The following is a 23,918-nucleotide window of genomic DNA, read 5'->3' as shown; positions in this document are numbered from 1 at the left end:
TTATGTTCATTCAACACAAATTTAGAATGTTACCTATACTCTGCATCCAATAAATCAATTCTCATTACTACTCTCATTTTATAGGTAAGGAAATTGAGGCACTGAGAGTTTAAGTAATTTGCCCAAGGCCACCAACAAGTAAGTAGTAGAACTACTTCAATGAGGATGAGTAAGGAATCCTAAGACAAACATAGGATCTGTTATGATAAATTCTAATAGGATATATTCATCCTTGCTTTTGACTTGCAGGGAAGAAAAGGATATGTGTGTATATATACACATACATACACTCAGGTCAAATCAACTGTAAGGGGTGTTTTATACAAGATTTTAAAGCACTCTAGTGTGGGATGAGCTGGGAGTTGGGGATTAGTAGATGCCAACTATTAAATTTAGAATGGCTAAACAATAAACTTCTACTATATAGCATAGTGAACTATATCCAATCTCCTGGGATAGACCATGAAGGAAAATAATACTAAAAAAAGAATGTACATATATTATGTATGACTGAATCACTTTGCTGTACAGCAGACACTGGTACAATACCGAGACCAGCTCAACAGGATGGGGCTGAAGAACGGGTGCCGTGAAACTTAAGGAAAAAAGTTAACATAAAACAAAACACAGAGACATTTATCTTAAGTAAAGGTGGGAACCAGGGGACTCAAGGTCTCAGGGACCAAGAGCACCGCCTCAAGAAACCACACTGCTTTTATTGTGCGCTTTAGGATTATGTCAAGTGAGGAGGGGGCTATAGGTGGAGGATATAGGGTTTTTTTAATTATTTTATAAGTTCTTTTATTATTTTAAAAGTCATTTAGCTGGTAGATGGTTAAGTTTTTACTCTGACCTTTAGGCATTTAACAATCATTAGCATTTGAGTTAGCTATCTATGCATAGCATTTCAGAGAATCCTCACTGTGCTTCTGCAAAGGGCATGCCTATTTGTGGCAACCCAGCATGCCTAGGTTTGCACCTAGGTTCTCTTTGCTAATGCATATTCTGCTAACGACCGCTCATAAACCACTTGACCATGAGGTTCCTCTTTCTCTTATTCTTTTGAGGACATATGCTTATGAAAACGGCATGCCAATCTGCACAGGTCTGGCGTGCCTAGACCAACGCATTATGTCTTCATTCAGGTGACCCTATGAATAGCTTATGCCTTTAGGTCTTTGTTCTTAAGCTTAAGTCATTTACCATCACTGTGACTGTTTTTCAAGCAGGAAGATGGGGTAAAGTAAGGGACAAGATGGAGTTTTCAGCAAAGAGGCTAAGAAAATATTGTAGAAACGTCTCGTGACAGTACAACATGGTAAATCAACCATATGTTAATAAGAAAAAAGCACTCTAGATTAGCTATTCTTTTTAAATCATAATTTGAGGCATCTCATGAATTCCCTCCATGCTTGTAAACATTATTTTGACAGTGGCCAATGCCTGAACCTCCTTGCTGTCTGAAGACCCCTCAACAGTTGACTTAACCATGTCCTTTCTTCCTACTAGTTACTATAAAAGTAATTGCATCACAACTTCTGACAAGTGAATAAGAGGCCAAGGCTATTCAGAGTGTCAATTTTCCTCTAAAAATTATAAATAGGTCCAAGTACATATAGCTTAAATAAAAAGAGTAAAACTGCACCCCCCCAAAAAAAATACTCAGCCAGGATCAAGGAATATAGATCTGAATATAATATAGATCTGAATGTCATTTCATTACCAAACCATCAGCTCTGAAGTTCTACTGCTCAGCTATTTTCTGTGGTCCGGGAGCTGGGTCCTCGTCAAGTAAAAGGCAACAGAATAAAAATGTGAGTGTGGAAGAGACCTACTAGTCTGGTGAAACCAATAAAACAGGTAAGAGTATGGATTATAGAATAATAAACTGGTTGTATTTGAACTTCCTCTGCCATTTATTAGCACATGCTCTTGCACAAATTATTTGAATGCTTAAAGCTTCAGTTTCCTTGTCTAAAAAATAGGAAAAAATATCTACCTAACAGAGCAGAAGTAAGATGAAATGAGTTAACATAAAGTTTGAACAACTCTCACACGTAGTTCTGCTCTGTGTTAGCTGTTGTCAGCTATTCACTCTTCTCAAACCAGTTTAAGACCCTTCTATGTCTTTAGCCTCCATTCATAAACTTCTTGAAAGAGTGAGCAATAATGAGTCTTTTTTTTTTCTTCCCTTAGGTGTTTACCTTATTTTCCATGACTACCATGTGACGAGAACCATTTTTGTCAAGATGACCTGTGATTTCACAATGCCAAATCCAAAAGCCATTTGTGATCCTTATATTACTCAACACCTCAGTAACATTTAACACTTTCAATCACTGCCTTCCCATTAGAACTCTTTGTTGTCTTGGCTTCCAAGGGAATCACATTTCCCTTGGTTCCATTTTGGTCAGCGACACTTTCATCTTGGTCACTTCTAACTGTTCTTTCTCAACAAATAGATCTTTGCATGCTACAGGATTCAATCCTAGATTTCCTTCTCCATAAGCAACGTCAACCTAGATAATCTCATACAACTTTTTTGACCTTAAATAGCATCTTTATGTGTTTATACTCATAATTCTAGCTCTGGCTCCAGCTCAGTCTTCTCCAGTGGCCTCCAGATTCATGCTAGAAAAATCTGCATACCTTGTTGATATCGCCACTTGCAAATATAATAGAAATTACAGTTAAATTATCCAAAACAAAATACACCCAATCTGCTATTTCTCATCCTCTCCCAAAGAAGAGACTGACCTTACCTTCCTATGAAATAATCAGTATAGACTTTGTTTACAGCTCATTTGGGATAAAATATCATAGCAAAATAGAATATGTATTTAGACTGTTCTTGTGTTCTAAGTCCCTGAGAGTAAGAATTTTTATGTCACCAATCCTGGAATCAATTCTGCCCCCTTTACAGTCCATAGAACTCAACTGATATTCTGTAAGTGATAAAATGAATGAATGAAAGAATGCTACCTTAGGGAAGATTTATACTGATGTCTTTTATCCTTTTATCTTCTACAAGTGAAAGAAGAAATTATGAAAATCATTGCTAACCTATTCTTTTAATTATCTTGTTATATTTAAAAAAACTCATCTCCAGAGGCTTCCAGAGCTAGTTTTCTCTGTTATTGTACTAGAAATATTGGTCATGTTTCTGTAACAGCTCTTCTCTCTGTATCCACCAAGAGAAAACTCCTTATTTAAAACAGCAGCAGCCATCACTATATAAGTGTAATGATCAAGGCACTGATTAAGCCAGAGATCTAAAAATAAGACTCAACATTGAAGAAAACAGTTGGCAGTTCCTCAAAAATTAAGCACAGAATTAGCATATGACCCAGCAATTCTACTCCCAGGTATATACCTAAAAGAATTCAAAAATAAGCATTCAAACAAACATCTCGTAAAGGAGTATAGAACAAAATGTATTATACACATACACGCAAATGTGGAATGAAAAGGAATGAAGTGCTGACACATGCTGCAATGTGAATGAACCTCAAAAACACTATACTACATGAAAGAAGTCAAGCACAAAAAGTCGCATATTGTATAACTCCATTTACATGAAATATGCAGAATAGGTAAGCAAAGTGCTATTAGCAGAAAACAGATTGGTGGCTGCTGGGGACAGCTGAGGGTAAGAATGAGGAGTGACTGTTTAATGAGTATGGGGTTTTCTTTTGCGGTGATGAAAACATTTCAGAACTACATAGCACAACAGTGTGAGTGTACTAAATGCCCCTGAATTGAACATTTTTAAATTGGTCCTTCTGTTTTACACACACACACACACACACACACACACACACGTATATAGTTCCAGGTATCTCTGTCACCTGATGCTCCTGAGATTTACAGGTGTTTGGGGACAGATAAGTGATTCTGCTCCATGGAGTGTTCCAGGACTATTCCAGATATGCCATTCCCTTTGATATTTTCTAGTCTGCACACTTCAAATTGCTTGATGAGCATCACTTCTTTGACTTAGCCTTCCAGAAGGGAAAATTGAAGAAATGAAGGCAAACCCTTCCCTCTTTAAAGGATGTAACCAAGGCAGCTGCATGCACACATCATTGCTGCTCACATCTCAGTGCCTGGAACTTGATTATGTGACAACAACTAACTGCAAGGGAGACCAGGAAAAATGACATGTCAGGCATTCATGTAACCCTTTAAAATTCACTGAAACGAAGGAGAGAAAGGATGATGGAAAACAATTAGTAGTTTCTACTGCAGAGGTGATTGACAAATATTATAAACTAGAAAATCTAAAAAGCAGAACAAGTTTTCATTTGAGAAAATAACAGATAATCGAAAGTGGCATGGACCTCGAATTTTATTTAGAGAAGCTTATTTAAAGTGTAACATATCTTTTCAAGGCTGTGACATAAGTCAAAAAACATTCCACACCAGTGTAGTATTATAAGAATAGAAAATTCACTATTTCTTACATAGGGAGAAAGGCCAAAGATACATCTGTTGGTTAATATAATATGTATAATGTATTTCATAGATCATTATATCACTATATCAGTACAAAACATGTCAAAATGTAATGACCAAAAATAATGCTTCAATATTTAAATAGAGCTACTTGAAGAATGTTCACTCTTTTTCCTCAGTGACCATAAACCACCCATATTCAACACCACAAGAAACAAAACAAGAGAGGAGTCAGTAGGGCCTTTAATGCTCAAACTTGCTTTACAAGGTACAAGTGCTCTGGATTTAGAACCAACCTCTTCTTTCTTAGTTTAAATTAAATTACTCTTACACACAGACCCTGATATTTGTTCACTGCAGGCTTGCGGTTTTTCATTTTTACACTTGAAGTTGAAAAGTGTATAAATATAATAGAAGCAATAATAACCAAAGTATTTAGGTTTAGGAGTTAAACACAAGCTTGGACTTAGCCTTGACTTAAGGCCCTTTGATTGACATTTCCATTGCAAGAGTTAGCCCTCGTCATTTCAAGATCCAACTAAATTTCATTTTGCTTTATCTGTGGGTTATCACTCTTGCAAGAATCATCTCATCCTGGCATGATCTTGATATAAGGCTTTAAAACTCAGCAAGGCTCCAAGAGATTTTGCAAGGTCACAACACTGTAGGTTTGTTTGGCAATACAAAACCTGAAGATGGAATGTGAGCCTGTGCAAGATCTCAGTGTGGTTAGACATGTCACATACTGCATTCTCATACACAATCCAAATGACTTTGAAGGCTGTCTGGCTCTCAGTTTTCTCTTATGGACCAGTTTCAATATTTCTTTCAGATATACAAAATTCTGTTTCTCTTCAATTTGCTCATCTCAGGAAAGACTTGTCAGAAAAGTCTTTAATCTCAGTGAATATCCTAAACATTCATTTTATTACATTTTTCCCCAATTGGATGGGTCTCTCTCTGTGGAAAGCGGTTTTTAGTCTGATAAATCATGTATCTTAAATAAGCAACTAATGATATACAACATGGTCATCTCCCCCTCAGAAAGCTTGTGGAATACAGAATTGAGAACATTCATGTGGAAGTGACACGTGTGCTGATGTTTACAAACAACTTAATTTCTTACATGCACATGGGTATGTCACCCAATTTTCCTATAGTGATGCGTGATACATGTGTAGGCAATGATATTCTTTTTCAATTTCAAGATGGAAAATCTTTCATGCTAAGCTACCTGTAATAAACATCCATGTTGAATGAAGATTTTAAAATGTTTCATGAAAATTGTGTCAATATTACATATATAAGGAGAATCAATTGTATACACATGCATTTGTAGGTTAAAGAGTTAATAATTCATCATACATTCCTTGCTATGCCGCAGAGGTATCAAAGCCTGGTGAATAAGGGCATCTATTTGGAGTCAGATTGAGTTTGACTTCAAAGCAGATCTGGCATTTACAAGCTGTTGATTCCAGAAGCACTCTGGGCTGCAGCTTCTTCATCTAATAACTGGAGGTGATAAAATACACCTTTTAAGATTATTGTGAAGATTAAATAAATTATAAATATGTAAATCACTAGGCACTTAATCGGTGTTCATATCTGCAGATATTTTTATATTTTAGATAAATCTTGGTAATTGAAGAGGGTGTAGGGTAGAGGAATGCTGTATGATAATGATATGTTGTAATCAGTAGTAGGATAGATAATAAGCTATTCATTTTAGAAAAGTTCTAAAGTTGACAAATGTTTTTCTTTTTCCTTGTGTATTTATATAAACAAATTTAAAATTATACTCTATGTGTATAACAATTTACTTTCATTTTGAAATGCTTGTATGAATAGCAGAGGAAAATGGTGGAAAGAGGACGATACATGTGCCCAAGAAAAGCAGCTGTTATGTGACTTCTGGCTATGAGGACTGGGTGAAGAAGTAAGATTGTGGAGAAATAAGCCAAGTACAGGGAAACTTGCTACCACTAAAATGGGAAAGAAGGAGGGAAGAATGAACATCAAAAGATTATTGGATTCTGTACCCTCTTATCATACACTTAAAAATACCACAATTTTTAAAATGTGAACCCTCAAGGTAAAAATCTGGCATAGTTTACTATTCCATGCTTTGGATCCAAAATGTTGATGAAATTTCATACAGACATGAGCTGGATTGAGTCTCAAGGACTTTTGTCTAGACTAAACAGCTTAAGTAGCTACCCTCTACATACACATCTGCATCTTTGGTGCTTAGAATCTTAAGTATTTATGGGGATAAAACTTGTTGCTTGTTACTTGCTAAGGAGCGTTTATGTTTTAACATAAATTATCCTATTTTAAATTCAAAACAGTACTTGGTAGAAGGAGCAAAAAAGATGCAAAGAAAGAAGCAATTTAATGAAAGCATTTTTATTTCTTCCTACACCCTACTATTAGGCCTATGCATTTCCAGCACATTTATATTACAGATGGGTGGACATGCACTTCTTAAGCAGGAGGTAGACTGGAATATTTACCAACTGTCAGACTTTCAAAAAGATAAAAAGAACACCAAGGAAAGGTATCCCAAGAAGGGACTATCCAAGAGAATATCCCAAAGAAGGTGAATCTAAATGGAGCAGCAGTTCTCAACCAGGGCACATTTGTCCCCTCCCATCTTTGCACCCCACCCTGGGACCTATGGAGACATGTTTGTCACAAATGCCATTGGAGTTACCACCAGGGATGCTGCTAACTCCTACAAGGCATAGGACAACTCCCCTTAAAAAACCATTATCCAGACCCAAATGTCAATAGTGCCAAATTTGAGAAACCATGAATAGAATATGACACATATAATAGTTTTCAATTCCTAGTCTCAGCTCTTGAAAATTCCCACCCCACACACCACTGTCTGAACCCAACTCAATAATCTTCATCTCTGTTTGTGTGTGTGTGTGTGTTAGGAAGGAACAGGAATATGGAGATGGTGCAAAGAGGAGAAAGAAGGCTATCAGCTGCACTACATACCCTCTAAGAGTTGAGAGAGTGCACCATTAGGAGATAAGGTATTATTATTAATGAACAGTGCATATAATTGAAGTCATTTTTTTGACCTGATGTTAGTACTTTGGCTATTACTATTATTCCATGGCCACAAACTACCTATTTGTAATGTGTCTAAATAACCTACAAATGCATATTTGACTGTAAGGGCAGGTGGTTATCTGCTATAAAATATCTGTTGCTTCTCTCACCTTTGTGAAGTTCTTCCTCTTTTGTTTTTCATACTTTCTCTCCTCATCCTCATAATATCCCTCTGATCATTCCTTCTCAATCCCTTTGACTTGCACCCTGTCATGTGTTCTTCTCTGTCAGATTAAATGATGTTTTTCAGCTGTATGTTTTTGTTTTTGTGCAGTGTTTTGTGTACCTTATTTTGGCTAATATTTCTCTCACCATTTTCACCCTAAGGATACACACAAAAAGGCATACTTTTCTGTTACCTTGAGGAACCACACTTCAAGCCAGGTGCTATCTGAGCAGCTTCACATCATATTCATATCATCATTATATTCCATCTGCTTCCTCAAAATTCCTCTTCCTCCTATATTTCTGTCTTAAGGGCAATTCAATTTGCTCATTCTCCTAAGTCAGAAACAAGAGCATCTTCAAGAGCTCCATTCCTCTCTCTTTTTTTTTTTTTAAGATAAATAATACTTGGGTGTACCCTGGTGGCTCAGTGGATTAAGAATCTGGCCTTGTCACTGCTGTAGCTCTGGTTAGGACTGTGGCTTGGGTTCAATCTCTGCCTTAGGAACTTCTGCATGCCTTGGGTACAGCCAGAAAATAAAACTTAAGGAGTTCCCGTTGTGGTGCAGTGGAAACAAAACCAACTAGGAACCATGAGGTGGCGGGTTCGATCCCTGGCCTCACTCAGTGGGTTAAGGATCCAGCATTGCCATGTGCTGTAGTGTAGGTCACAGATGCAGCTTGGATCTGGCATTGCTGTGGCTGTGGCACAGACCAGCAGCTACAGCTCCGATTAGATCCCTACCCTGGAAACCTCCATATTCCACAGGTGCAGCCCTAAAAAGACAAATAATAACAATACTTAATGCAATAACTGTTTAATCAAAAATAATGAAAAAAATTCATAATGGATAAAACACTAAATTTTAAGTAAAGAAAATATCGGTCATAGTACTATGGGGAGCCATTGTTTTCTTTTGCGCCTGGTATTATCCCTTCTTACTGTCACCATTACTTAATTTTTAGATCCATATCAGCATGTTCCTGTTCTCCCTACCTAACCTAAAACCCTTCAGTTTTTCCTTAACTAAGCCAACAGAGTCATCTTTTTAATATGCAAATCTGATTGTATCCTTTCTTCGCTTAAGCCTTTATAATGGTCTCCATTTCCGTATGTCCCTGAACATGCTGTAGAAAGCATTTTAAGATCAGGGCCCAGTCTGTGTGTCTTCTGCATCCTCTCCTACTCCTTCGAAAATCTCCTACTACCAGCAGCACTGAACTTTACTCTTCACTACACTGAACTCCTTTGGTTCTTTAAATGCATTGTAACAGTTCATTTATCTCTGATTTTTCTTTTTTTTAACATTCTATATCTCTTGCCTGGCTTGGTCTTTACGACTTATCCCCAACCTACTCCTTGAGCATTTTTCTCTCATCTTCCAAAACCAGCCCAGATTTACTTAATCCAAGAAGACATATTAAATATCATTGCCCTTCAATCCCCTGTTCTAAATCTTTTTCTCTTCTTTTAGCCTTATATACTCTCTCCCTGGATTATCTCAACCACTTCTCCAGTCTTCAGTTATTGATGACTCCCAAAGTGGGGATACGATCACTCTTTCTGAACATCACACATACATGTTCAATTGCAACTTATACATAAAACAGACAGATCAAGCCCAGTAGGAACAAAAGTGAAATGTTACCGCTCTTGAACTGCTTCTTATCCAAGATCTTCCCTATTTTAGAAAATTGCACAATGGCTTATTTAAGAAAAAACCTAAAAATCACCCTTGATCCTTCCTTCTCTCTCACATTTGGGATACTCTTCCAACGCACAGGGCCTGGAAGACACTCCAGCCATTACATTTGCATTGCCAGTGCTTACATCTTTCCCAATTCCATGGTCACCAATGCTGCTGCCAACACTGTCACTGGTATTTACATATCAACCACTGCCAATGTCATGCCCCAGCAGTGCTGCCAACACCTCACACTCTTCATGTTCCACAGCAAATATAGAGAGCAATAGCTCTTCTAAATGCCACTTTTTAGATTACATCTCAGCCCTCTAGCCTGAGGAGTTGTGTGTGAGATAATGAGATCTGGGCTATGTAATAATCTCAGGGACACAAACTATGCTCAGAATCATTCCCCCTTCTGAGTTCAATATTTGCCAATAATCCTTCAACCAACCTTCCCCATCTTGACCCTTTTTTCCCCTAGGATGAATTTTTATTTTTCTAGGAGGTTTTTTGATCCTCCATGTAAACACACCCTGGCTGCTTTTAACCAGTCCTCCAAATTACGCCTGAATACGTGTGAATCCGACAGTAAATACAGCTTAGGCTTATGCAGTGACTATTGCCACTTAAGCATCTGTAGTCAATGAATAGTTGTCGAATAAATAAGGGAATGGATGCCTTTTTTTTTTCTTACACTGCTTCCTTTTTCCAAAATATTCCTGATCATATTTCTAACAGATTAAGTTTTTTTACTGAGTTCTAAATGAATATTCTTAAAAAGCTAGAGATATGTATATTAAAATTATCATTTCAAGTGCATATAAATTGAAAATATAAATACTGTTATCCTACTAATATTTAGGAATATAGTTTAATTCATCCATTTTATTTAATCAGATCAGTTATAACTAATCTATTAAAAGAGAAAAGAAGTAAAAGACAAGAAATCAAATTCTCTTCAGGGCCAGCCCTTTGTATGCCCAATGTCTAGCACATTATCTGCCATGTTTTATTTTAGGTCCTCGATATCTGTTTGTGAAGGGAGGGTTATCCTGCTGAAGCTTGATTTCTCACAGAATCTCTTGGACAAAAAAGGCATGCCTCTATCTTTTTAATGATGCTGTTCACTTCATTATTGAAAGGAAAATATGTTGTTTATCTCTACTCACATACTCAATTCTTGCAGCCCCTAAAAGGGTGTGTTTTTTGTTTGTTTTGTTTTGTTTTTTTCTGACACCAAGCAATTCACAGCAGATGTAGACTGGGTGTCCTACAAATTAACTCAATTCTGACATCACTTGAAGAGAGTGTCAGATCCAACATTCAGCCCCACAAGACTTCCCCCACTTTAGATGTTAACTGCAAGTCCCAGGTCTTCTGACCAAGTGACTATCAATTGGGGTTCCCATAACCTCCTTCCTGGGTTTGATAATTTGCTACAATGATTTACAGAAGTCAAACACTTTACTTATGTTTACTGGCTTATTATAAATGGATACAACTCAGGAATGGCCAAACAGAAGGAATACATAGGGCAGAGTATGAAGTAGGCATGTGCAGAGCCTCCCTACCTTCTCAGAGCCTATAACCCTCCCAGCACCTACAGGTGTGTGTCAACTTGGAAGCTTATCAAATCTCTTTGTTCAAGGATATTTATATAGTGTAATTTCCATTCCCACCTTCCCCCTGGTAGAGGCCAGTGAGTGAGGTTGACAGTTCCAACCCCATTTCCACTGACCAGCCCCATCTGAAGCTAAGTAGGATCCGAACCCTAAATCACGTCATTAGTATAAGCCCTGGTGTGATCAAAAGGAGTTTCTCATGAATAATAGAAGATACTCCTACACTCAGGAGGAAATCCCAAAGGTTTTAGGAGCTCTATTCCAGGAACTATGGACAAAGTCCAAATACATTTTTCTTCCTTCCTTCCTTCCTTTCTTCCTTTCTTTCTTTCTATATTTCTTTCTTTCTCTTTCTTTTCTTTCTTTCTTTCTTTCTTTCTTTCTTTCCTTCCTTCCTTCCTTCCTTCCTTCCTTCCTTCCTTCCTTCCTTCCTTCCTTCCTTCCTTCTTTTCCCCTTTGGCTGTGCTTAAAGCATGTGGAAGTTCCTGGGCCATGGATTGAAACTGTACACAGCAGTGACCCAAGCCACTGCAGTGACAAGGCTGGATCCTTAACCTACTGTGCCACAAGAGAACTCCCCAAATATATTTCTTACTATCCCATAACCATCATGTTCTTTTCATGGGTATGTAGTAGGATATGTGATAATTAAAGCTATATAATATGATAAGTAAAGATCATCTATAAAATACTAAAATCAGGTAAAATCTAATTAAAGTAAGAAAAAGTCATTTGAGTAAAAAAAGCTACAGATACTAAAAAAATTCCTCTCATTGCCTTTTTTCCTTTTAAGATATGTAGTTACAACAAATATGTCAACCAGATGTCCCAGTTAAGCAAAATAAATTAAATTCACTGAAAATGAATGGATAAAACACCATTTAATTAATGCCATTTATTTGAAGTAATGTGGTCCTAACTACATCATGATTACCTGGAGTGGTTGTTACTGGGCCCCAGGAATATTGGTTTCACCACTATCCCAAATAATGTAATGCACAAAAAGTTTAAAAGCTACTGATTGAAGGAATTGATAATGACAACATAGATTATATACTGGATAAACTGGTACAGATCTAATTAAATAGTACTAGAAGAATATCTTACATTTAAATTGCCACTGAATAAAATAACAAAATTTAAGTGAGAGTCAGGGTAATTTTTGCTTGGTGATATTACTATCTTAATATCTGCTTCTGCTCAATGTCATTATCTGTTCCTTTTCTTTGAATGAATATTTTACTTCATGTATCAGGTAAAACTTTCAATGACTTTAACACCTTTCTAGAGATATTAGTCAAAATGTCTGGTTAAAACTACATGAAGCAATCCAGATGAGATAAATGGACATTTATACTTAAGTACACAATAAATACAAGATAGTGTTTTGTCAATAACTACCAACTTTTTTTAAGAAAATTCTTTGGTATAAAATGTAGAAAGGCAGTTTTTATTTTCTATGAAAAACTAAATATTTCATACAACCTTAACCAAACTTCATCCTGTATAGTATTCTGTCTTTTCACTGAAGCATCTTCTTCCTAGCTTCAGCTTTTATACTTTGAAAAGCTTTACAAAATCGTATCTTTTTCCTTGTTGGGATAGGGAATACATGCCTGATTCACACTTAGTATATGGATTACACATCCAGAAAAGGAACCAGTTCAGCTAAATAACTCTTTCTTCCTTATTGGATATCAGTATAGGTTCTAATGAGCTCCTGGGGAGCTTTTTAATGGTTTTTTCCCACCTCCCCTGATGACCATGTTTATGCTAAGTTTTGATACAGTATATAAGACTTGTGCAGTAATTAGCATTAAAATGGACCACTGATTTCCCTTTCACTGAGTGGGGTTGTCTATTTCCAGGCTCAGAAATGGAATCCAATGAGTTAGAGCTTATAATAACCAAGACATATTAACAATTGAAATCCTAAATTAAACATCCAAGATACAGGATGCAAAAGGGAAGCATCACCCTTGTCACGGCCTGGTTAAATCACCAAAAAGAACAAAATAATGAAGAGGGTGAACTTTCATGGCTAATAGTCTATAAGCAAATGTGAGTATAGTAGCAAGGACAACAAAATGCTATATATAATATCAAAATGATATTGAAAAATGGAATATATTGGTTTTTTTTAAAAGTTTAAAACTTTTTGGAGTCTTTAACAACTGCCTGTATAAAATTCAAGCAAGAGGGAGTTACCATCGTGGTGCAGCGGAAACAAATCTGACTAGGAACCATGAGGTTGCGGGTTCAATCCCTGGCCTCTCGCTCAATGGGTTAAGGATCCAGTGTTGCTGTGAACTGTGGTGTAGGTCACAGATGCAGCTCAGATCTGGTGTTGCTGTGGTTCTGTCGTAGGCCAGCAGCTACAGCCTTGATTAGACCCCTAGCTTGGGAACCTTCATATGCCATAGGTGCAGCCCTAAAAAGACAAAAGACAAAAAAATAAAATAAAATTCAAGCAAGCGAAGAATGAGATAAAAATTCAATATATCTGCTTGATAACTATTTTAGGATATTTTAGGATTTCACCTTAATGAGGAGCTGGAAATTATTCCAGACCAACATTGAGAATCAAAATTATTTTACAATCTCCTTAAAACCTATTATGTTATCTGAAAACATTTAATATTTTATACAATAACATTTTGAGACACCGATCCCCTGTAAAATCTAATAAAAATCTGTGTGCTTTCTCAGGGCAGTCCTTACAGAAATGCACATCTATTCATAAAAACAATAATACTCTGTTTTTAATAATTAAATAAGAAAGGTGGAATAAAAGTGAAATGACTTTGCACTTCAAGTCTTTAATGAGTAATAGTCATTTCATTCACATACATATTATTGGTCTAATTATGATTTTTTTTCTGAGTATATGCCTAAACTGAATGGTTAAAAAATAATAAAACAAAGAGCTTCAATAAAAATATAAATTTAAAAAGCTGATTTTACCAAATACATTGCTCTCAAACATTTACAGAATAATACAAATGATAACAGCTTGGTGAGCAACAACCTACAAGATCTTTCAAAAGATCAAAATAGTCATTATTCTCACATCTACAAATGAATGAAAAAGCAGAAAAAATTAAACTCACTGTATGTTATTTAAAGAAATACTTTCACTACATTTATGCTCTATCGAATATCATGAATATATTTTTAGCACAATTAACCAAATACCCTCAAGCCTACTTTTCTGTTCATGGCTTTAGGATGGTTACTGTGAAATTTAATTTGTGCTAATCTTCTCAAGGTTAGAAAAGTGTGAAATATACTGTACACTGTATTTACTCAACTTACAGTAGCACTGAATTGGTGTAAAATTTTAGAAAATAATGTCTTAGAATTTGCTAGTCAAAAAAAGAAGTAACATGGAGACTTCATTATCAGGGCTGCAATGCTGCTAAATTGATAAAGACGACAAAGCATCCAGAGTAGGCCAATAGAGATTCCACATAAGGAACTCCTGAAGTGAATTTAGAAATTATAGAAGGACTCAATCTAAAGTCGGTGTTACAAATTATTTATCTTTAAGTTGGAACCCAAGAGTTGTGGAGAAGTCACCCGAATGTGCCCTTAACAACAACAACAAAATCTGTTCTGTTCCCAGAAACTACCCCATCATGTAATTGTCTAGGATCAGAGGAAGCAAAATTTGGATTTTCTCCTCTGTATAAGAATTAACTGTCCTGACTCTCTCTAAACTACAAAATATAGACTATATATTTAGGGGATTCTGTGAAATCATTTAGGTGGCCAATCTAGCTATGTACCTGTTTCATCTAAAAAGCATTAGTGGCACATATAAACAACTTTCAAATGCTCAGGAGGTGGTAAGAAAAATGGGTGTGGTTTACAATTGTATTCTAAATGCACAAGGCTATTACACTGAAAGAAAATTCTACAAAACACTTAATGGATTAAACTCAAAAAGGAGTAATGATGTGAAAAAATATATAGGAGAAGAAGCAAATTGCATGCAATAAGGCAGAAAATAAAATTCAATGAGATTTAGGTTTGTACAAACAGAGTTATCTCAAACAAGCTGCTCAGTTTGCCTTCTTTTCTGGGAACTCATAACAGAGCTATGGAAATGCAGTAAGGGTTGAATAATTTGATTGCACAAAATTAAAATATGTGTGTGTGCATGTGTGTCTATTTAGCTACATGATATTGAAAGCCATATTTCAACAATATACCAGCACTTAGACACAAGGCAAATAAAATAGAAAATCATTTCAAATAACTCACAGTAGCCCTATTATTCTATGATGAATTCAATATGTTCAGTTAAAATATACAAAATTCCTTTAAATTTAAAGTGCTATGCAAATATAAGGTACAATGAAATTTAATACTTTACATGGCAAAGGCAGAAAAAATTAACGTATTATAAAAACAATTTTATTATTTTATATGACTGTGAATACAAATTTGTGGAACAGATAAATGTATTATTCTTTCTGCATAAAGATGATGGTAGGAAACCAGTTTTAATATAATGAGTACTTTGATATATTCATTATGGAAGATAGTTAACCTCAACATATAAACATGGATAGGAAGAGAATTTCTTAGTTATATTTAGGATGGTTTTACTTATAAAAGAAGGACTTAGAGGGGAAAAAAAGAAAAATTAACATGTTAATTCTTTTTAAAAAACCTTATTTCCTGATTTAAAAAGAGCTTCAAATTTCCAATTTATCTTGTTATAGATACAAAAATTTCTCCATAATTTGTAGCACTGCAGTCTAACTTGTCAAGAGAAGAGGTTGAAAAACAAACCACTGGTGTCTTTTAAACTAGACTAGAAAATACACCCAATAATGTACATTACATAACTTTCTAGATCAATCAGCTGGTGGGAATTAGAAAAATAATATACTGTATCAAGATAGTCAACACAGCTATGGCTGTACTTTGATTGTCTTCATAATTATTCATATGTGTTACGAAATGGTTGACAACTTATTTATATATAACTGTGTAGTAATCATGTAATTGTCTAGTTTAGTGAATGATTCAGATTCTCATGTCAGTAACTACAAGGGATTTTAGTGATCCATCTCTGAAAGACAAAGTAACATATCTGCAATGCATCTTCTCAGACATGATTCCATATTTTTAAAAAAAGTTACAGCTTCTCTTTACCCATTTAAATTCTATTTATCCTTCAAAGATTTGCCCTGGGTTTCATCTCCTTTATGAGGTGATTTCAATATTTTTTTTAGCCAAAGTGATTATTTCTGATCATCTAGATTTAAAAATTGCAAATCTTTTTTTTTTTTTTTTTTTTTTTTTTTTTTTGGCAACTCCACAGCCTATGGAGTTCCTCAGCCAGGGATCAAATCTGAGTTGCAGTTACAACTTACCCAGCTACAGCAATGCTGGATCCTTTAACCCACTGTTTCAGGCTGGGGATCGAACCTGTGTCCCAGTGCTACAGAGATGTCAGCGATCCTGTTGAGCCACAGCAGGAAGTCCAAAAATTACAATACTTATTGATTCATTAGAAATACCAGAGGAAACCCTAGGTTCTATATTTGCAATCTAATGGTACAAGAAATCTACTCTGCCAAATCAGAAATTTTAAAGGAAAAAGATATTTGATGGCATAAAATTTGACAGAGGAGTTCCCTTGTGGCACAATGGGTTAAGGATCTGGCTTTGTCACTGCTTTGGCTCAGGTTGCTGCTGTGGCATGGGTTTAATCCCTGAGCCAGGAATTTCCACATGCCATAGTCATGGCCCCAAAAAACATTTGACAAAGGAGATCATAATGTCAACACAAAAAAATGTTTAGTGAAAATTTTTACAATGCAATGACATACAATTAATACCTATAAAATATAAACATCTCAGCAGTTCACTGAAGACTAAATCCAAATGTCAGTAAGGGTATGGAAATACACTCAAGCTCACTAAAATTGAGAATATACAAATTAAGTGACAATGAGATGAAGTAGGATGGCTACATCACTGTGTCAATTTTTTCTTCCTTCATAGTACTTAGTAACATCATCGGATATATATTTGTTTACCTGTTAATTATTTGTGTTTCTCTCCTAGAATACAAGGTCCTTGAGAATACAACTGTTGTCTTTTGTTCTCTGATTTAATTTAATTTAATTCTGAGAGCAGTGTGTGATATGTAGGAAGAACAGAAGAAATCTGAACATAAAGATACTACTTATTCTCATTAACTGGTAACATTTAAAAAGAGCAATTATAACTATTACTAACTAGAATGTGACCAAAATGATATTCTTCATGCTCCTAGAAAACATGTAATTATAGTCATTTTGAAAAGCAATTTCATAATAGTTATTAAAATTAGACACCACAATCTCACCTTGAATTTTATCCTAGAAAAATGAAAATATGTAAAGTATATACACCAGGACAGTGTTTAATGCAACACTATTGACAAACACAAAGCAGAAAGAAAAAAAGATGAAGGCTCTTCAACAGGGAAATGGACTAAATTTCTGTATATCACTTTTAGGGAACTTTAAGCAAACAAACAAACCAACAAAAAAGAGTTGAAGCTCCACTAGCTGAAATGAAAGGATTTCCACTAGAGTTGAGTGAGGATAAAAGGGAAGAAAAGCAGATTATATCATTCCTTTTAAAAATAATAATGACCCCCTCCCCAAAAAAATGTGTATGTGTATCTACACGTGTGTGTTTATGAATATATGAGTATGGGAGAAAGGCAGCATCAATAACAGTCTGTTACCATAGATTACGTGTGAGGATTGTGATGTGTGGAAGGAAGGTAGGAGTAAGGAAGGGTATGACGACAGGCAAAGTAAGAAAAGGGTTTTGAAGAATATCCTAACAAATTGCATTTGATACATCAAGTTGATATATTTATTTCAAATTATATACCGAATCTGAACAAAAAACATCTCATAGGATACAAATGATCAGTATGTTGGATTTAAAATAAAAAAGATCAGTGTCAGAGAAGTCCAGGGAGACAAAGTCACTGAGAACTTTTCTTTTGTCTCTTACCTTTCAACAACGCAGCTTCACATTTGAGCTATAGTCCTATCTTTAATTTTATTTATTACCAGTGTTTTCCAAATGGTATTCTAAACATGGTGTTTCTATCTCCGCTCATCCAGTTCCCTATGAATTCCTTTCCAGCAAGAGAATTCTATCAGATCTGCTGCCCCAAAGGCATTCCTCCTATTAGACACTTGCATCTTCCATGTGGTGAAACCTCCACCTTGCATAACTTCCCATATGGTCCCCTGTGCTGCCTCTTTCTCTCAGTCCACTTATTCTCAGCTATATTTCCTAGTTTTTCTTCCTCTGCCCACCTTACCTAGAGCTGTGTATGATCAAAAGAAAATGTCTATTTTAAAAAGAAAATGATAACATGGTGAGGTGATGGCTATGATAATTAGCTTGATTGGGGTGATCATCTCACAGTATATACATGTACCAAAACATCAACTTGTATACCATATATATACATATATACATACACACAATTCTTTTTTTTTTTTTTTTTTTTTTTTTTTTTTTTGGTCTTTTTGCTAATTCTTTGGGCCGCTCCCTCGGCATATGGAGGTTCCCAGGCTAGGGGTCAAATCAGAGCCGTAGCCACTGGCCTACGCCAGAGCCACAGCAACGCGGGATCTGAGCCGCGTCTGCAACCTACACCACAGCTCACGGCAACGCCGGATCGTTAACCCACTGAGCAAGGGCAGGGACCGAACCCGCAACCTCATGGTTCCTAGTTGGATTCGTTAACCACTGCGCCACGACGGGAACTCCTATACACACAATTCTTATTTGTCAATTATACTTCAATAAAGCTGAAGAAAAAGAAAGTCTAGAAGTAATAGCTCCATACTCTAAGAAAAGAGACAAAGATAAATGGAAATTGGAAACCTAGGAGTTCCCACTGTGGCCCAGTGGAAATGAATCTGACTAGTACTGATGAGTGTGCAGGTTCAATCCCTGGCCTTGCTCAGTGGGATAAGGATCTAGCATTGCCATGAGCTATGGCAGAGGTCACAGATGTGGCTCGGATCTGGTGTTGCTATGGCTGTGGCATAGGCCAGTAACTATAGCTCTGATTTGACCCCTAGCCTGGGAACCTGCATATGTCATGGGTGTAGCCCTAAAAAGCCAAGGAAGAGAAAGAAAGAAAGAAAGAAAGAAAGAGAGAGAGAGAGAGAGAGAGAGAAAGAGAAAGAAAGAAATTGAAAACCTAATGAAACAACAGCAAAAACAAAAACAAAAACCAAAACCATATACTTTAAATTACAAGGCCAGAAAAAAAGTTTTTAGGAAAGTTAATATCATCTCTTGATTAGGAAGAAAAATGATGGAGGTCTTTTACACTAAAAGGCTTAACAAAAAGCTTAAAACCAGCTTGGAAAATTGCCTAATGGGTAGTTTTTATGGCATCTTTATTTAGAAAAAGAACTTTGAAAAAAATTTTTTTCATGGATCAGTAGAGGCAAAAGAGATATTTTAATTGAATTTGGAGTAGAAGATAATAAAATAAAAAAGAAGAAAACTAAAGAAAACTTTACGAAAACAATAGTAAGCATCAGTAAGATTGAGGCAAGGAAGAAATTAAAGTCAAACTTCATTGTCTACCTACAATGTTATTACCTTTGCGTTGTTTGTATATTAAGGCACTGTTGTAATTATTGTTGTGATTTAGCATTTGGCTTATGCAAAGAAAACCAATCCATGTAAGCAATGTTTCCCTATGATATGCTCTTGAAATTTTTAATATAGTTATCCTCTAACACAATATTTTAATGCCCAATCTTAATAAAGGAGTTTAGCTTTATTTTTAGCAGCAAACACTCCACTTACCACTTCTTCTTTATAGATCAACCTCACTCCTTAAAACCTATTATTCATCTATTTATCTACAACTTCAGAGACTATTAAAAATAATGAAGAATGGGAGTTCCCATCATGGCTCAGTGGTTAAAGAACCCAACTAGTATTCATGAGGATGCAGGTTCAACCCTGACCTCGCTCAGTGATCCCACGTTAAGGATGCAGCACTGCCCTGAGCTGTGGTGTAGGTCTCAGACGTGGTTCAGATCCCAAGTTGCTGTGGTGTAGGCCATAAGCTAGAGCTCCAATTCAACCCGTACCCTGGAAATCTCCATATGCTGTGGGAGCAACCATAAAAAGACAAAAGACAAAAAAAAAATTATGAAGAATGAAAGCAGATGTTTTCATGGTAAGTCAAGGGGTTTGTTCTAAAATTTCCTCTCAAAGAGTTTGTTCTGAATTTTTATTCTAAAATATTTGGAATTCAGAGTGAATCTAAAATTGGAGCAGTTTTCAAATTGAACATAGTTGTCCCAAATTTTTTGCTTTCTATTACTGGCCAGTATGTTTACATATCTCTCTGGAGAAGGAAATTAACTTAAGCTTTTTTTTGTTTTTTAATAGCAGGAATTCTGGTGCAGAACTGGACTTGGACAGACATGAGGGGTTCATGGCCAAGTATGAAAGCAGATGGTCTAAGAATAGTGCCTTTTTCCCACACCAGGTATTAAAAAGATGATTTCATGATGTGCCTCAGGTATTTAAATTTCCTCTATTACATAACTTTCCAAGGAGATATCAACCTCTCTTAATTTTCAAAGTACAATTAAATCATTCCATATTCTGTATCTTTCCCTCACTTTCTAAAGGTAACAACAACAGCTTATCTGGTCAAATAAGTCATCTTATTTAATGAAGACCAAAAGCCACTAATTTTTGTTGTTGCTGTTGAGCAAGGCACAGTGCAGTCCTTAACATTAGTAAATATAAGTAATACAGACCAGCGACCTGGCCCCTCTCTTCTCTCTGGTAATGCACACCCATAATAGCAAAGTGTTTTAGCTCCATACATGATCTGGGTTGGACCCAGCTTCACTGGAATGTTACTCTTCCTTCTCAACCTCTCCCTCCTGTTAGGGGGACCAAGAGAATTAAAGATAGTGAAGGCGTTAAAAATAAGATAGTGGAATAGAAATCACACTAAAACATAACCAGATTTTGAAGAAGACCTTATGTATAAGTCATCTTTCATATTAAAAAAAATCATCTTTATGTGTCAAAATCCTAAATTAATATCGGATGGGAATAAAAGATAATCCTATGGATGGAGTGACAGTAACCTGCGTGTTAGTAGATCCTTCCACTGGGTTTGCAGTTTTGATCAGCGCCCCAGACATGTGACGGATCTCACTGATTTTGGCGCCTTGATGTTCGATTACGCAGCCAATCAAATCGTTTGGAATGGTGAGTTCTTGAGAAGTAGTCTGAGCAGATGCATCCAAACCACTGAATCCGGTGTTGTCATGCATCATGGGAAAATGAGACTGTTGCACTGCCAACTGGTGCAGCTTGGTCAAATCTGGCTGTGGAATGGCATACTGTCCTTGAATGGTATAGGCCTGACCACCTGCAAAGATGATCGGAGAACTGGACGGCTTGGGCCGGTACGGGATGGTCACGCCCTTCTGGGGGTACTACAACATGATGACGCACATCTGTTTCACACACTCAATGATGGATTGCGGGATGCCAGCAATAGTGATGGCCCGCTCAGTGGAGATGGGAAGCATGCCCCCTGCCACCTGGACCTGAGCCCCTGTACTCTCTTGAATCTCTTTGATCTTGCAACCACCTTTTCCAATGAGAGAGCCACACTCACTAGCAGGGACCACCAGTCTCAGGGCGACTGGGGGTCTGCTGGCAGCTGTTCTGTTGGTCATAGAGCTGCTGATGTCCTCTTCCAATTTGTCAGGAATCACAGCAAAGCCTTTGAAGATGGCATTAGTGGGTCCAGCCAAAGTGATAATTCTCTCAGGACAATTCTCTTCTGAGATGTTGATACATGCACCACTCTCCTCGCGCATCTTAACTGATTCTCCTTTCTTTCTGATGATACTGCCAACTTCTTTTCCATTTATAAGTAGCCGGATGGTGATAGTGACATATAATCCACCTCCAATCTCACTCGTGCCCATGTGGAGCAGTGTTCTGGGAGCTGGACTTTGGTCAAGTCTTTGGTCACTGGTGGGAGGTGAAAGCCAAAAACTGCAGGTGCGAGGCGACTGAGCCGAAAAGGGGAGCGGGTGGGAAGAGGAAGGGCAGGAGGCCGGGGGGGGGGGGGGGGGGGGGGGAAATAGAGGTGGGCGGGAAGGCAAGCGCTCCCCTCCCCCGCACCCCACGAGAGGAAGTTGGGGGTGGAGGAGTAAGAGGAAGAAGGGGAAAGTGACCCCTAGGCTGGTGGAGGGCGGCGGCTGTTGAGAGAGGGCGCGTGCTGCGGCTGCTCCAGCTGCTGCCTCTGATGGTCTGGAGAATGTACTATTTCTATGAAAAAGATTAATGTACTAGGTGCAATTATGAACTTGAGTTAAATCTTCCTTCATTATTCATTCCCAAGAGAATCTGAGATCATTACTTTTTTCTCCTTCATGAGTTCTCCTGGGAAAAGGAAATTGATTAATTCATTTTGATTTTTAAGGTTTTCGTCTCAAAGCAGTTCAATAACAAGGAATAGATATATTTCTCTTTCTATTTAAACTTTGAGAATTTTTGGTCATTAAAACTATTTTTAGTTGAACTTTAGAAGTATTGCAGATATAGATTTCCTTTTGAAACATGGCTTTGAATGAAGTAAGGGTCGTATAACCCATTTATAGCATTACTTTATGCTCTCTCTTCTGTTTCAAGACTTCCAAAGAATTAATTAAAAGTTGATAGGATTGCCCTTAAAACCAATTATCCCTTTGGTCTGAAATGCTGAGTACACATTATTGAGTTTTCTAATAAATGGAAAAAATTTCAGTCAGGAGACTATGCTATCTTAATTTATAAACATTAATACAAGAAAATATCTGATTTGTTTTAAATGATTACTCCACACTGCATTACCAATATTATCTCTTTCTGCCCATTTAGAAGTCTACCAGAATACATTCAGTCTATAATAACAGTATACAATCATGCATAATTTCTCTGATATTGAATAGAGTGTTCTAGCTGAGGTGTTTCTGGAATTTAGAGACAGTATTTCACCAGATTTATACTGTGTTTCAATTTCTCAGTGGATGAACCCCTCTAACCTGTTTGTCTTTTCAATCTCGCAGTATGAAGGACTGAGAGCTTCAGAGACTTTGGACCTTTAACCTTTAAATCCTTTTTCTTGTCATTGTGACATGACTGTCCCGTTTTCCATAAAACACATTTAATTTTTCTTCCGGCACAAACATGCACAAACACACACACAATATGAGATTAATAAAAGTTAGGGCAGCAATTGAAATTACTTGCATTGTAGGTTTTTTTTTTTTTTATCAAAAGCAAACTCTTTGAAAAACGGTTAGTATTTTAGTGTCCTTATCATAGCAAAAAACTCTTTTAATAACCTTAATTGTAATGCTTCCATTTAAAATGAGGAATTAAAGCTCAGAGATGGTGAGTAATTTACTCTATGAGGCCAGGACTTAAATCTACAAAATCTGATTCTAACATCTCTCACTATGCTGCTATGCCTCAGTCACAGCAAACACACTTTGTGCCTAATAAAGAGCTGGAGGAAAAGGTTTCAAAGAATGACATCTTGTACTACCTTTAAGAACTCCTGGTTCCAAGAATAACTAGAGGTCATAAAGTTTCGCTTCTACAATAATTTGAAAATGGTTTGGCTTGATAAATATTGCTGAATCAGTGAATAACTTGAAGGGAGAAGTGAGATCTGAACAGGCAATTCTCATTTTAGGAACAGATTAAATTTTTAATGCTCAGTATTAACTCTGTCATTTGAACTTTAAATCCATTTTCGTGTAGAGGCTCCATCTAC

At 36.5% G+C, this 23,918-nt stretch overlaps 1 long non-coding RNA gene and 1 pseudogene across 1 annotated transcript in view; both read right to left on the bottom strand.

Moving 5' to 3' along the window:
* Positions 1-23,918, bottom strand: part of LOC102160577 (uncharacterized) — a 218,314-nt gene that overhangs the window by 22,056 nt on the left and 172,340 nt on the right. The gene's annotated exons all lie outside the window — the stretch shown is intronic.
* LOC100517498 (poly(rC)-binding protein 2 pseudogene) lies at positions 21,175-22,173 on the bottom strand (annotated as a pseudogene).

The sequence above is a fragment of the Sus scrofa genome, chromosome 13, assembly GCF_054392235.1.
Source record: "Sus scrofa isolate SSC_HxYL_T2T_F1_AM1 chromosome 13, Sscrofa_HxYL_maternal_Yorkshire_Landrace_v2.0, whole genome shotgun sequence".
NCBI classification, from domain to species: Eukaryota; Metazoa; Chordata; class Mammalia; order Artiodactyla; family Suidae; genus Sus; species Sus scrofa.
This window is presented reverse-complemented; position numbering and strand designations above follow the sequence as displayed.